The 14,022-nt window shown below is 39.0% G+C and overlaps 1 pseudogene; it reads right to left on the reverse strand.

Annotated features, from left to right (window-relative positions):
* Positions 1-316: 316 nt before the first annotated feature.
* Positions 317-1,029, reverse strand: LOC101717877 (large ribosomal subunit protein uL6 pseudogene; annotated as a pseudogene).
* Between the last annotated feature and the right edge of the window lie 12,993 nt (positions 1,030-14,022).

Genomic DNA, 14,022 nt, shown 5'->3' on the forward strand with positions numbered 1-14,022 from the left:
GTGCTTATCTGATTTTTCATGTCTGTTAGTATTTGTTTTATATAGTTGGGCACCCTACCATTTGGTGCATATTAATGATTGTCATCTCTTCCTCTTGGATTGCTCCCTTTACAAGGATGTAGTGTCCTTCTTCATGCCTCGTAATCAGTGTTGGTTTGAAATGCACTTGATCTGCAAAGAGGATAGCTACTCCTGCTTTTTTGGGGGGTTCCTGTCACATGAAGTATTGTTTTCCACCCTTTAACTTTCAGTCTATGAGTTTCTGTTTGAATTAAGAATCTTTCTTGTATGCAGCATATTGTTGGATCTTGCTTCTTTTTATTTTTTTTCAAATCAATAAAGATCTTTTATTGCCATCATTAAAATATCACAAATTTATCTTCCAATCCACAAGCTTGTTTCTGTAGCTGGATAACTCTTGGATCTTATTCATCAGGCTGCTGAACTGTTCCCTTTTCAGAAACATAGATGCCATTCAAAAAAAATTTCTGATATCTTTGTTTTTGACTGTGGTTGCTTGCTGAATCAAAGCAGCTGAGTTTGAAACAAGCTCAATGTAATGACTAATCCTTCAAGGATTAGTTCATCTTTCTGGGCTTGAGATACTGAGCAAGCAACACCTGCCCTCATATGAACCCAGCAGATGTATTTTTCACCCAAGAAATTCTGGATTTCAACAAGAGACCCATTCTCCTGAATAACGATGTTTATGAGGAAGTGAACATACACAGACCTCATCTTGTAATGGAAGCCCAGTGTAACACCTTGATCATGTTCTGTACATGACTACAGATTGTACAAACAGTAGCCAGTTTCTGTTTCCCCACCATTTGTCAACCTGGAGCCTCTTCTTTTTCTTTCCAAGGAGGCTGAGTTCTACATTAATGTGGTTGAAGTCACTCCACACAGTTCTGCTGGGGCCCTTCACAATAACTGTGCATCCCTTCAGAGTGATGTCAACATTTTTTGGAATGTCGACAGTCTGATTGCTGAGAATGGTCTCCATTCTAGAAAGAGATGCGGCAAAGAGAGAGCCTGGATCTTGCTTCTTGACCCATTCTGCCAGTCTATTTCTTTTGACTGGTGAATTGAGACCATTAATATTGATGGTTATAACTGATATGTATTGACTTATCACTGTCATGACTTTTTCTTTTTATTGGATTCTCCCCCTTTGTGTTCAATTTCTTGTTGTGCCTGAAGGATTCATTCTGCTGCACTTCCTGGGGTTGTAATCCTCATTTTTTTTCCTAGGATATGGTCTAAAATTTTTGGAGTGCTGGTTTGGTATTCATGAACTTCCTCAGGTGCTCTTTGTCATGAAAGTATCTTATTTCTCCACCAATTTTGCAAGACAGTTTTTCAGGGTACATCAATCTGGGTTGGAGGCTGTTTTCCTTTAGGGCTTGAAATACATCACTCCAAACTCTCCTTGCCATGAGGGTTTGTGTTGAGAAGTCTGCTGTGATTCTGATGGGCTTTTCTTTGTGTGATTTGTTTCTTTTCTCTAAGGTCTTGTAGAATTTTGTTCTTCTGTGGGGTTTCTGGAATCTTAACTATTATATGCCTACATGTAGATTTTTTTTTGATCCAGGCTAGTTGGAGTCCTATATGCCTCACTTATCTGTATGTCAAGTTCTTTTCCCCTGCTTGAGAAGTTTTCTGCCATCACTTCTGTGAATAGTTTTTTATGTCATCTGCACTCTCTCCTGTTTCTTCATTGACTCCGATCAGTCTTATGTTATTCTTGTTTGCATCATCTAGCAGCTGGTGGATTGATTTCTCATGGTCCCTTACTATTTTAAAGCAATTTTTCATTTCCTGATCACTAATTCCAATCTTATCTTCTATATCTGAATTTCTGTCCTCATGTTGGCTCATTCTGCTGTGTAAACTTTCAATGAGTTATTAATCTCCTGGAAATCTGTTTGCATTTGTTTTATGGATTCCATTTGTTTCCTATGTTGGCATTCCATTATGTTCCTCAGCTCCTCTATTTTTCATCTGTGTCCTCTCTGGATTTATTAATCATGTCTTGCACTATGGGCACAATCTGTGCTGTTTTCTGAGAAATTATTTCTGATTTCATTTTTTTCCAGATCCTCCTTTGTTGCCAGTTCAGGGAGTCCAGGAGCATCAGATTGTTCCATCTCATTTCTCTTTGGGGTTGCATTAGGTGATCTGGAAGTCTGGTTTTGAGAGTTGTTTACGTGTCTTCTCATTTCAAAGGTTGCGGGGGGGGGGCTGCTGCTGTCACCTGTGTGGCTCACTTTTTCAGTGCTGGGTGGTGTTCTGCTTCTTGGGACTGGGAGTGGAGGTACAGCGGCCAGAAAGGCTTATCTCCTCAGTGCTGTGGGGGGAGGCTCTAATCCTCGGTGCTCTACCCTCCACTTTCCATAACCTTTTCCCCATGGACATTTTATATAAAATATGATTTGATTGTTGCTCACTAAGTGTCTTGGCGATATACATTTTAGAAAACTCCGTATTGCACATATAGTATTAAGATAGTCTTAGGATATATATATATATATAACATTTGAAGTTCTCCTGTAAAATATTGTGCACCACACTCTTGATATCTAACATGACTATTGTGAAATCTAATGTGACTTAGCACTTTTCAACTCCAGTTCATTTTCCAGAAATATAATCTATCACAAGTTCCAAAATAGTGAACTATTCCAAAAACTATCTCTCCAAAGGAATAATTAATAAATTTATCAGTCAACATTTGATATGTGTCCAATATTTGACTGTGTCTTTTGGAGTAAGAGAGAAAAATCAACCTATCAGAAACAATGGATAGTGTAGTAGAAGTCAGATATTTTGTTTTGTCTAGGATACATTTTCCCTTTTGGTTTACCTTTTGGAAAAGATAGTTTTCATCCACTCTTGGTTCATAGTTCTGGGAGAAATGGATCTTATGTTCAGTCTTGGACTAGAAAGTGACCCATTCCTGGCTAATCAGAGCATTTAAACCTTAATCTCAGTACTTGGTTTAGGAATAAGCATATCATTTAAGTCAACCCAATCTGAATTAATCCAAATATAGTGTGAGTGCTAAGCCAGCAGACTCTGGAGCAGATGGCCTGAGTACAAATTCCAGTTTCACTGATTACCAGGCATCAGCACTTGGCAAGTTATCTGTTCTCTGATGGCTCTGATTCTTTGCATAGAAAAGGTGACTCCTAGTCATAGGATTGTGAGATTGTTGAAGTAATATGATAAGTATAAAGTGCTTAAAACCGTGCCTGGTACCTATTAAATATTCATTGATTGCCAATCAACTCTAGTTTTGGAATTTTTAGAGAGAGGATCTTTCTGCTGGGGCCATCTTGCTAACACATGGCAAGACTTGCCTTCACAAGTCAAACCAGGAGAGAGAAGAGCTGAGAGATTAGGAGAGACAGAGCCTGGCCCCAGAAGTTGAGTTCCAGGGTCTAGATGTGCCTGGTGTCAGATGACCTCTGGAATTTTCTGTTGTGTGAGCCAATAAATCCCCCCCCCCCCTTTTTTAAGGTAGATTGAGCCAGGTTTCTGTCTCTTGTCTGAAAGCATTCTGCCTCACACAGGCAGCAGTTGAATGACTCCTGCCTAGCACAGGCAGGAGATGAATAATTGAGTGCTAAATGGGGGTCTTTTACACCTGAGGAGGGCATGAGTGGGGATAAGCTCAATGAGCACTATGGTTAGTAGTAAGAAAGGGGAGTTCACCCACCTCAAATTCTGACAGCTATTTGTTAATCAAAGGAAAGTCATTTTATAGGAAAAACAGTGCTAGTTCAGAGCTTTCTAGCAAAAATTTCTCCCTCTCATAGCCAGGATCTAAAAGCTCTATCCTTTGCCTATGTGGAAATAACTTCCAAGCCTACAAAAATGACTCTCAGACAGAGTGAAGAAAGGGCTTTGGTTTTATATCTGCTAATCATGTTAGCTGAACCTGCTGGCATTTTCAGAAGGAACAACTTCATAGGAATTCCTTTCAGGAAATTAGAAGGGATAGAAAGTATTGCTTTATCCTAAAGTTTCCATCTAGAGCTCTATGGGATCCTCTAACACTGAATCCAGGGAGCTTTCCCTCATTTGGAATTGTGCATATCACTGTAACACTTCTCTTGAGTTTCCTGGGAGGAAATCCATTTAACACTTCCTCCTTGACCTTTTTAAAAATTCTTTTTCTTTTAGCAAAATTGAAGATAAAAGATAATTGGTCTTTTCACATAACCATGAGCAGGTTATATACAGTTTGACAGAAGAATCACTTCATAGGCCTAGGATTTGAAGTTGGTTAGAGATTTACAGGAATAAATGGACACTGGCAGGCCAACTATGAGAGCAAGAACAAGCGAGTGAGCAAGAAAGAGGGAGAGGAGAAGAAAATAGCAGCCAGTCCTACTTCTAAATTACTTCCATTTTTTTCCTCATGGAACAATCAGCAGAGAGGCATCTTTATTTAAAAAGTTCATTACAGGGCCGGGGATTTAGCTCAGTGGTTTTGCCGCCTGCTGCACAAGTGCAAGGACCCAAGTTTGATCCCCGGTAGCAAAAAAAAAAAAAAGTTCATTATAATTTTATTACCTTAAAGTTGCCCAACAAGCATAAAGGAAATACTGAAAATAGAAATGTCCACTGTGTTTCTCTTAAGGTTAGTATCTGTTGCCAAATTCACCATTGCTTCATTAAGGTTACAATATTTACATTTTGGATTTCCTAAACAAAAGAAAGAAAGAAAATATTAAGAGCTAAGAAAATATTGGAAAATACCTTCTCAGAAGAGGAGATACACTGTACACAGCAGTACATGTCTATAATCCTAGCATCCTTGGAGCCTAAGGGAAAAAGATTGCAAGTTTGAGACTAATTGGTGCATTTTAATGAATTAGTGGAACCCCTTAAAAAATTTAAAAACAGGGCCAGGGATTTAGCTCAGTGGTTCTGCCGCCTGCCTCGAAAGCACAAGGTCCTGAGTTCGATCTCTGGTACCAAAAAAAAATTCAGAAAAAATTTAAAAACAGATGGGGTTATAGCTCAGAGCAAAGGTCCTGGGTTCAATTCCCAGTACCACAGAAGAATGAATGAATGAATGAGTGAATGAAGTGTAAAGACAATCAGACTATCAGTAACAATCAGGATTTCACTGTTTACTCCTTGTCTTCACGCTTTTTCAGAAAGCAGAACACAAACACATCTGCATGTACAATTCTCTATCACTAATACAAACAAATGCTGGAACCCACCCACCTTCAAGGAAAGCTCAAACATGATTATCCGGTCATGGATGCCATTGAATTGTCAACTTCACATTTTTAGCCTTAGTGCCAAGATCTGATCAGCCCTCCAGTAGAATTATTTTCCTTCTCACTATTGGTCTAATGGCTGTAAGTTTGAACACAGAGTGAATGATTTTCTTATTGTCTTGTTGAGTATGGGATCAACAGGAAGAGAGAAGAACTGAAAGGGAGTCTAGTAAAAGGCCTATGATATTTGTAAGCTGTCACAGGATTAGAGTTATTAGACTATGCTGTGGGTGCTAAATGATGTTCTTTTGCGAGGATATTTTGCTTAACAAGAAGTAATTTCTGTCTAGTAAATGTGGTGCTTGAGCTCAGACAGCATGAGGCTAATGGCTAACTTCTCATAGGCGTGGGACCAGGAACATTTACAGTTTAATAAATTTATTCAAGACAAAAAACACTGTGAATCCAGAGGTGTGATTAGGCAATATTTAAAGAACAAGAAATGGGCCCTTTCTTGCCAGATGTAGCTAGTTGATTGCTGATAATTAGGCCAAAAATAAACCTGTTGTACTTTTTTCTCAGATCCTAGACAGATGCTTTCAATATCTTACTCATTGCAGTTTTGAGACCATTTGGGGTTTCCAGCTTCCTTCAATTGATGGTGGCCCAGTAAATGTCAACCCCATCAAACCCAGTGTCTCCCTGTTAGCAAATGCATTCCTCTTGTTATGAAGCAAAATTCATATGCAGTTTACCCTACCTACCAAGAAAAATTTAAAAATAAATCACTACCATGACTAAACTAAAACGTTAAGGAGAAATACAGGGAATGTTAGTTAAAACATGTGATCTCAGGCTTACTAGAATACATCTTCAGCCATACATCAGGTGCTGCCTCTATTCAAGGATCATGTGCCTGAGATCCCAAGAACATTTGGAATGCATCTGAAATGCTGCATACCTCCTAGTCAAGGTTGGAAGAGGTCACAGCATAGTACTCATTGTTTGCACAATAATTGCATTCATGGAAAATTCAGTGTATATTAAAACCATACAGAAAACATTTTGCCTTTCAATGCAGAATAGAACTAGGATTTAGACTCAGATAATCACAAACATGTTTTTCACCTACACGAAGTTCAAGAAGTTCAAGTTGTGCAGGTTGACTGTGCAACAATTACCACTTCGGTTTATCAGCTTTCCATTGCTGTAACAAAATACCTAAGAAAATCAACTTATAAGGAGGAAAGATTTATTTTTGGCTTCATGGTTTCAGAGATTTCAATCCATGATTGTTTAGTCCTGTTGTTTTGGGCCTGTGGCAGCACAGTAGAGCATGGCTGGAGTGCAAGGCAAAGGAGGCATTTTCATTGTACGGCATCCAGGAAGCAAAGACAGAGGAAGGGAGGGGCTAGAATCCCAATACACCCTTTAAGGGCACACCCTTGATGACCTAATTTCTTTCCACTATGTCCTACCTCTTAAAGGCTCCACTGCCACAGTCTAAGGGTCAAGCTTTTAACAGGTGGCAGTTGGGGGGTCATTTATGATCCAAACTGTAATCTACTGCATCTTGTGCAGCACTTTGCTACTTGCTCTGGTGAGAAAGAGCACACACACACATACACACATGCATACAAACACATATTACATCATATAAAGCATCTTTATTACCTGGAAATAGGCAGCAAAGGATAACAGCCTGGGATTCATGATGAACTGGTTCCCCAAGGCTCAGAAGAGCTGCCTGGTGTAGATGAGTCTTGCCTAGATTTGTCCCATTTGTACTGCAGTTGGAGGACCCTCAAAAGCAACTCACCTGGATTGTATACCCCAGGGTAACATCATATGCTAGGGATAGTTGTTGAAATACATCCTGTTTCCAGAAGGGACTATAACAGAGCCCAGGCTACTCTGGCCAGTTCTTCTTTATCCCATAATATTGCATTCCCAATACAATCTATCTGGGTCAGTCCAAGGCCACCTGGAAAACTGTTTACAGTCAAGGAATAGTTCTTTGTTTCTATAGGACAAACCCCACTATAGCAAGACATGGAGTATCACTGGCCACTGCCAATCATTGGGTTGCCCGATCCCTATCACATGAATTTTTAAATGACATTTAGGGGTCAGTATCATTCCACTGATGACACTTTTCTGGTCTCAATTCAGTACTCCAGCAAACTCATTTCTGCCTAAGAATAATGGAGGCCTTTATTTCTACAGTAGACACAAAATTAAAGATCTATTTTCATCTTTTCACTTAAAATAAGAAAGCTGACTTTCAGAATTGGTAGTGATGTCATACACCTACACAATAGCATACTATGTCCAGAGCATAGATTTTTTCCAGAGTCCTACAAGCATTTCTGAGCTCCATGTTAAATTTGAAAATCATTTCTTTTCAAAGAATCACTGTAATTGCATTTTATTTCACTAGATTTTCAAAGTGTGTAACAATACTACCCATTATTGCTCTTTTTTCAGTGATGCTTAACACAAAGACAGTCCATAATAGACACCAGTTTCCTTTTAAATCCCTCAGTGACTCAGGGTGGCATTGTTGCTTTGGAACCATTTAGAAATTGTTCTAAGCTTTTTAGGACTTTCTGCTATAACTTTTGGAAATCGACAAAACAATCATATGAAAGTAGCATAATTATGTGCTTCACAAATGCATCCTTGAGAGGTTAGGAATTTTGTCTAAGATCACATAGAAAGTAACTGAAAGGTCAGAATCTTAGCCCAAGCCCCTTTATCTCTAAACCCATAAGCCCCCTACTATTCTATGCTTTCTAGTCTCAATAAATTTTAGTTCCTTCCCTTCATTTTTCTTTTCTGACTTCAGTGTTGGTGTTTTGGTTATTATTTTCATTTCTTTGTCAAACCAGAAAAAAAGAGCACTTTTTAATTTATTTTTAATCATTAAAAATATCCCTTATTTGAGATCTTAACTCCAATTCTATCCTAAATAAGAAACTGGTTCTACCCTAAAGAAACCAATTCTACCCTAAATATATTCCCCAGGTTTCTCTGGCAAGAGTGAGGTTTCTATGCATGTGATCCCATAAGAAACCATTCCAAGTTTCTGTCTCTCATTTCAAATTTTAACCCTTAGAAACATCAGCCTGAATTATCCAGCTGAAAATCAATCACTTGGGACCCATAGGTAGGGTCAAATAGGAAACAGCAGAAGTTGGCAGTCCGCTCCTATGAGAAAACCTGACATTTGTGGTGAAAAGACTCAGTACGACCAAACTAATATACCCATTATAGGAGAAGAGGGCAAAGATGAGAACATTTTAACCATGGGAAATCAGTAATATTTGACAAAAGGTCAGATATAAAGATCAATATACAGAAGTCTAAAAATCTCAGTATCAATAAGATATTTAAAAATAAAACAAAGTATTCACATATCCCTCTACTTTAAAAACCCTAAAAAATATGGGTTAAATTTAAGTGTGACCTAAACAAAACCACACTTGAAGCCCAAAATGACTCTGAGCTGTCAACCAGTGACCTAGTGTGTTCAAGTGCTTTGTGTGCCTGCATCTGAACTGGCTTTTGCCATCATCACCTCCTCCTAGGTCCCACCAAACTAAAACATTTATCTAAAAGCAAAGAGACAAAAGCTAGGGGTAGAACAGTGGGGCAGACAACAGGGACCTCAGGAAAAAGCCAAGACAAGACCTGGTGAGGTGGCTTGAGACACTGAAATCTCAGAATCACTTAAAAATTCCTCAGGATGGAGAGGAAGTTAATGGTGCCCAGCCATTTCTGGTAAATTAATAGGAGACCATTCCAAAATATGGATTGATTGATTGATTGAATGATTAAAAGTTCACAACCCACTTTAGTAGAAAAACAATATTCAAAGTTATTTTTAGCCGTTGGGCAAACAGTTAACATGCTGATCAACTGCATTTTTCATTTATGATCTAATTGTTCAGGCATATGTAGTCACAGCCATAGACCATTTCAATTTTGCAAATGTGATCACCAAATTTTCTTGTTTCCAGGGGCAAAATGTAAGCGTATCTACAAAGCCCAGAAGCGTTAATACTTGAGTCATATTTTTCCCTCTTACATACTTTCCCCCTATAGATATTTCTAAACAGCTAATGGGAACATGTAACAGTTTGTTATTACTTTTTAAAAGAAGAGGAATAAATTGAGGTATCAGTCCTAAAAGCAACAGTCTAAGTTACACTTACAGGCCTATATCTCACAGGGCCACATATTTATGCAAAGAAAAAGGTGAAGCTTGTGTTCAATGACTCTGAATGAGTTGTCTGACATCTTTAAAGACAAAATTTCCTTATAAAGGACCCCAAAGGTGGAGGGAAGGATAAATTGTTTATGGATTATTTTTCCCTTCCTACTGTCCGTTTCAGAATAAATTATGGCTTTGCATTTGACTCGCTAACATACTTATGATATAGATAGTACAATTGAGTCTCATGGGCCACTCCCCCCACTCACCTAAACCTTGGCAATGCCCTAGAGCCAACTCCATCACCACCTTTGTCCTAACACCTACCAGGAGGTAGAGATAAGACATATGCATGCCAGAGCCTCTGGCATGACCTATAGTAACCTTTCTTCACTCAGAGCTTATTGAAGTTTTATGCATATGGATCGTATCTCAAATATAAAATTATAACAGAGTGAATTATGGGCAAGGATATGCACAATAGGTACATCTGACATAACTCAGCACCCTGTCAATCATGTTGTCAATCATGCTCTGAAAGACCCAATGCGTGACACCCTAGATCAGCAGTGGCAAACCTATGGCATGTGTGTTATTTGTTTTTTCCTTTAAGACAAAAGCTGTTAATGTATGAGTTGTTTTTTCTAAACTAAAACCTCAGCATTCAGGTTTAATAGCAGTGTTGGCACTTTGCGACAAACCAGTAGTTTGGGTTGCAGTTTGGGCACTCGTCTCTGAAAGGTTCATCATCACTGTGATCCTACATAACATAGTAAATTCTTAAACCTAATACATTTGGCACCGGTGCCATTTTCCTTTCTCCTGGAGCAAGCCCACTCACTCTGAGTGTACTATCACCTAAATTAAATTTTGTTGCTTGTTCGTTGCTATCACATGCCACATCCAACTTTTTGTTCATCATGCACAAGAACCTAGAAATCCAGCCAGGACCCCATCACCCATGGCAACACTACAGTTATTGCTGTAACAATAAGTTTGTAATTTATCTTTGATGTATGTACCCAATCTAGTGATGTTCTTCAGACCATAAGAAAGACTCAGAATATTCTTCAAAATAATTAGATAATTTCCTTTTGCAATTCTGATACCATCTTCCAAAGTTTCAAAGGGTCCTGGCTGCTGTTTTTAGGAATATACCTTCTTTATATTATCATTTATCCTTTATATTATAGAGAAATTATACACTCACCCTTTTCCCTTGTTCCCTCTAACCCCCTATGAATCCCATTGATCTTTCTAACAGTCATAATTTATAGAAAGAAGTTTAATTTACAAAGAAAATAGAAATACATTTTTCAATAATTTACAAAAGTTATGCCTAAACAAAAAACCCAGGCTCAGCCAATGTGTTCATCTCCTCAGTGGCCAGTGGAAAAGGAAAGAATAATCAGAATGAAGTCACTTGTGTCTGGAGTTCCTCATAGAAAGTTCTCTGAGTCTATTCACTCTGCTATGGCAAAATACCACAAACCACGTATCTTATAAACAACAGAAATTTATTGCTCACAGTTCTTCAGGCAGCGAGATCCAAGGTCAAAGTGCGGGTACGTGCAGGGTCTGGCCTGTTTTCTGGCTCACACAGATAGTACCTTCTAGCTCTACCCTCACATGGCAGAAGGAGCAAGCCAGTTCTCTGGCGCCTCTTCTCTAAGCACACTAATCCCATTCATGAAGGTTCTGCCCTCACAGTCTAATATCTGCTAAAGACCCCAAGCCCAGTGCTGTCACTTTCAGGGTAGGATTTCAACATAGGAATTGCATGTGTGAGGATAGGATTTTAGCATACGAACTGGGTGGAGTGGGGCAAACATTCAAACCATAGCAATCACTTTCCTTAATTTCTGTGCCCTACACTGCTGTGCTTTTATGTTCTCCCTCCTTCCAGCCCTGTCACCCACCTTGGCTCTTCTTTGAGTCCATTTCCTTTTTACCAATCTGATGAGCATGACCACCGTGTGCCAAAAATGCATCCTCAGAGCAGGAAGAACCACATTTTGTTGTCAACTAGTTTTCAGCCTTTATTTCCTACCATGATATGCTGTCAGGAGATAACCACACACCTGTCATTTGCTCACCAGTGACAGTTGTCCATTTCCTAAAATCATTTAGGATATCAGCTTTGAGTTATGTGAAGTTACCTTTGGGCTGGCTCTATTGAGACCCTTTCTCTGCCACTGACCCAAGAGGCATGATAGTGAGGATGACCAGCTGCATAGGACAAATACAAATAAACAATATTAAAGTATAACAAAGGCTGGATGTGGTAGCAAACTCCTCTAATCCTAGCACTCTGAGAGGCTGAGGCAGAAAGATCTTGAGTTTGAGGACATCCTAGACAACTTAGTGATTTAGCAAGACCTTATCTCAAAATATTTTTAATGTTTTAAAAAGTCTAGGGATGTAGCTCAGTGCAAAGCCACTGGGTTCAATTCCCAGTTACACAAAAAATAAATGAATGAATAATATAAAAAGCATAGCAAATCAAAATAAGTGGGAATGTTAGCCAGCTTTCCACTACTGTCACAGAATATGTAAGACAAAGAAAGAAAGATTTATTTTGGCTCATAGTTTCAGGGTTCAGTCCATGTTTGCTTGGCCTGGTTGCTCTTATGCCTGTGGTGGGACAGAGCATCGTGGAAAAAGAAAGCTGCTCATCTCATGGCAGTTAAGAAGCAAAATAAGAGACAAAGGACCAGGGTTCCAATATAGCCTTCAATACATCAGCCTTTGGAAGATGTTCCAGATCCAAAATGTAACAGTGGAGATATGTACATCATAAATAATGACAAATTTAAATAACTATTGGCAATCATGGCTACATAAGAAAGGTCTGACGGCCAGGGATTTAGCTCAGTGGTTCTCCCACTTGCCTCAAAAGCACAAGGACCCGAGTTCAATACCCGGTAAAAAAAAAAAGAAAGAAAGATCTGAGCATTGGGGGAAGGGAGGGTAAAGATGGTAGAAACAGTTCTAATTAAGGAAACACTAAAGAAACAGGAATAAGAACCTTGACTATATGATGCTACAGAAAAAATTATTCTGATACTTGTTAAAGATAGTAAGGCAAACCATACCCCAAAAAGGACTACTGGCATGAAGCTTGCAGAAGGTGAGAGAGAAAAAGTGAGGATTCAGAGTCCAGGAGCAAGATGAGGGTCAGGAGATGTAAAACTGTTAGAGAAACATCAAAGGTAACAGGAATTATGACTAAGCTGATTTGACAGGATTCTTGCAAAGGAAGGCCAGGACTAGGGGAATCATGTGGGGGATGGTGGAGCACAGCGACCTGATCAGACATGGAGGTGACCTGGAATCAATGGTAAGGAATCCTGGCTAAACCAATTTAGATTCTTGCTCTTGAGGAAAAGAGCCAAGGATAGGTCCTAGTCACAAAAGGGTTTAGGGAAGCCTGACTACAGTTTGGTTAGGGAGAGACTCTTGGCAGTAATCACCCCTTCCTTCCTAGAAAATTTCTTTCTGAAAATCTCTGCTCAAAACTTGGAAAGCTTCATTCTTTGTTTTATGATAAAGCAGAGGCACCATTTTATTTTTAAATAAGATAAAAACAAATAAAACTATATGTCAAAGCTCACCTACACAGAGAAGCATTTCTATCATCTATGATGCACTTATAGGTGAACACTCCAGCTGACACACGCATGCACACATACACACACAGTTTTTCCATAACATGGCCATGGAACTTGGTGTTGACAGCCAAATATTACCCTTCCAGCACGCCCTCAAAACAGCACACTTAATCAATCAACTATTTTTCCTGCCTGCCTCTGCTACATGAACTGATGGTATTACACACATGTTTCAACTTACTGCACACTGTGCCAGCTATTGCAAATGCATTGCAATAAAGGGGGTTTATATGAAAATATTTGAAACTATTTAAAGTAACTGCAAACATATGAATACTTGCTTTGTTACTTTTTCTGCCATTGTTACCAGAAGCCATGTCTGTCTTTTTCATTCCCCATTGTTTTCTTCCTCTGTTATGCATTACACATGAATTTTTATTACATTTTGATCTCTTCCTTACCTCAAAACTAACAGAATTGTGTTCAGCAGGGTGCACTGAACACAGCAGTGTTTCTCAAAATATGTTCTATGAGGGCTGGGGATGTAGCTCAGTGGTTCCGCTGCCTACCTTGCAAGCGCAAGGTCCTGAGTTCAATCCCTGGTACCAAAAAATATATGTTCTACAAAATTAATGGTCTTTGGTGAGTTTAACATTTTTTGCCGGTAGAATGGTAGAATGCCATTTTAATGAGTACCTTCCAACACGTGATTTAGAATGACACTGTTCCTAGTTTTTCTTGTTGTTGTTCATGTGAAATTATGGTTTAGATCTAGAATGTCCCCCCAAAGCCTCATATATTCAAGCATGAGCTTTTGGAAGATGATTGGATCATTGGGAGTGTTATATCCAGTGTTATACTCATCATTGGGAGTGAATTAATCCAGTGAAGAGTTCAGAGCTGGGGATGTAGCTCAGTGATGCTGCACCTCCCTGGCAAGCGCAAAGTCCTGTGT

Source organism: Heterocephalus glaber, unplaced genomic scaffold, assembly GCF_053883595.1.
Source record: "Heterocephalus glaber isolate CG9 unplaced genomic scaffold, H.glaber_assembly_v1.0 deba00000621, whole genome shotgun sequence".
NCBI classification, from domain to species: domain Eukaryota; kingdom Metazoa; phylum Chordata; class Mammalia; order Rodentia; family Bathyergidae; genus Heterocephalus; species Heterocephalus glaber.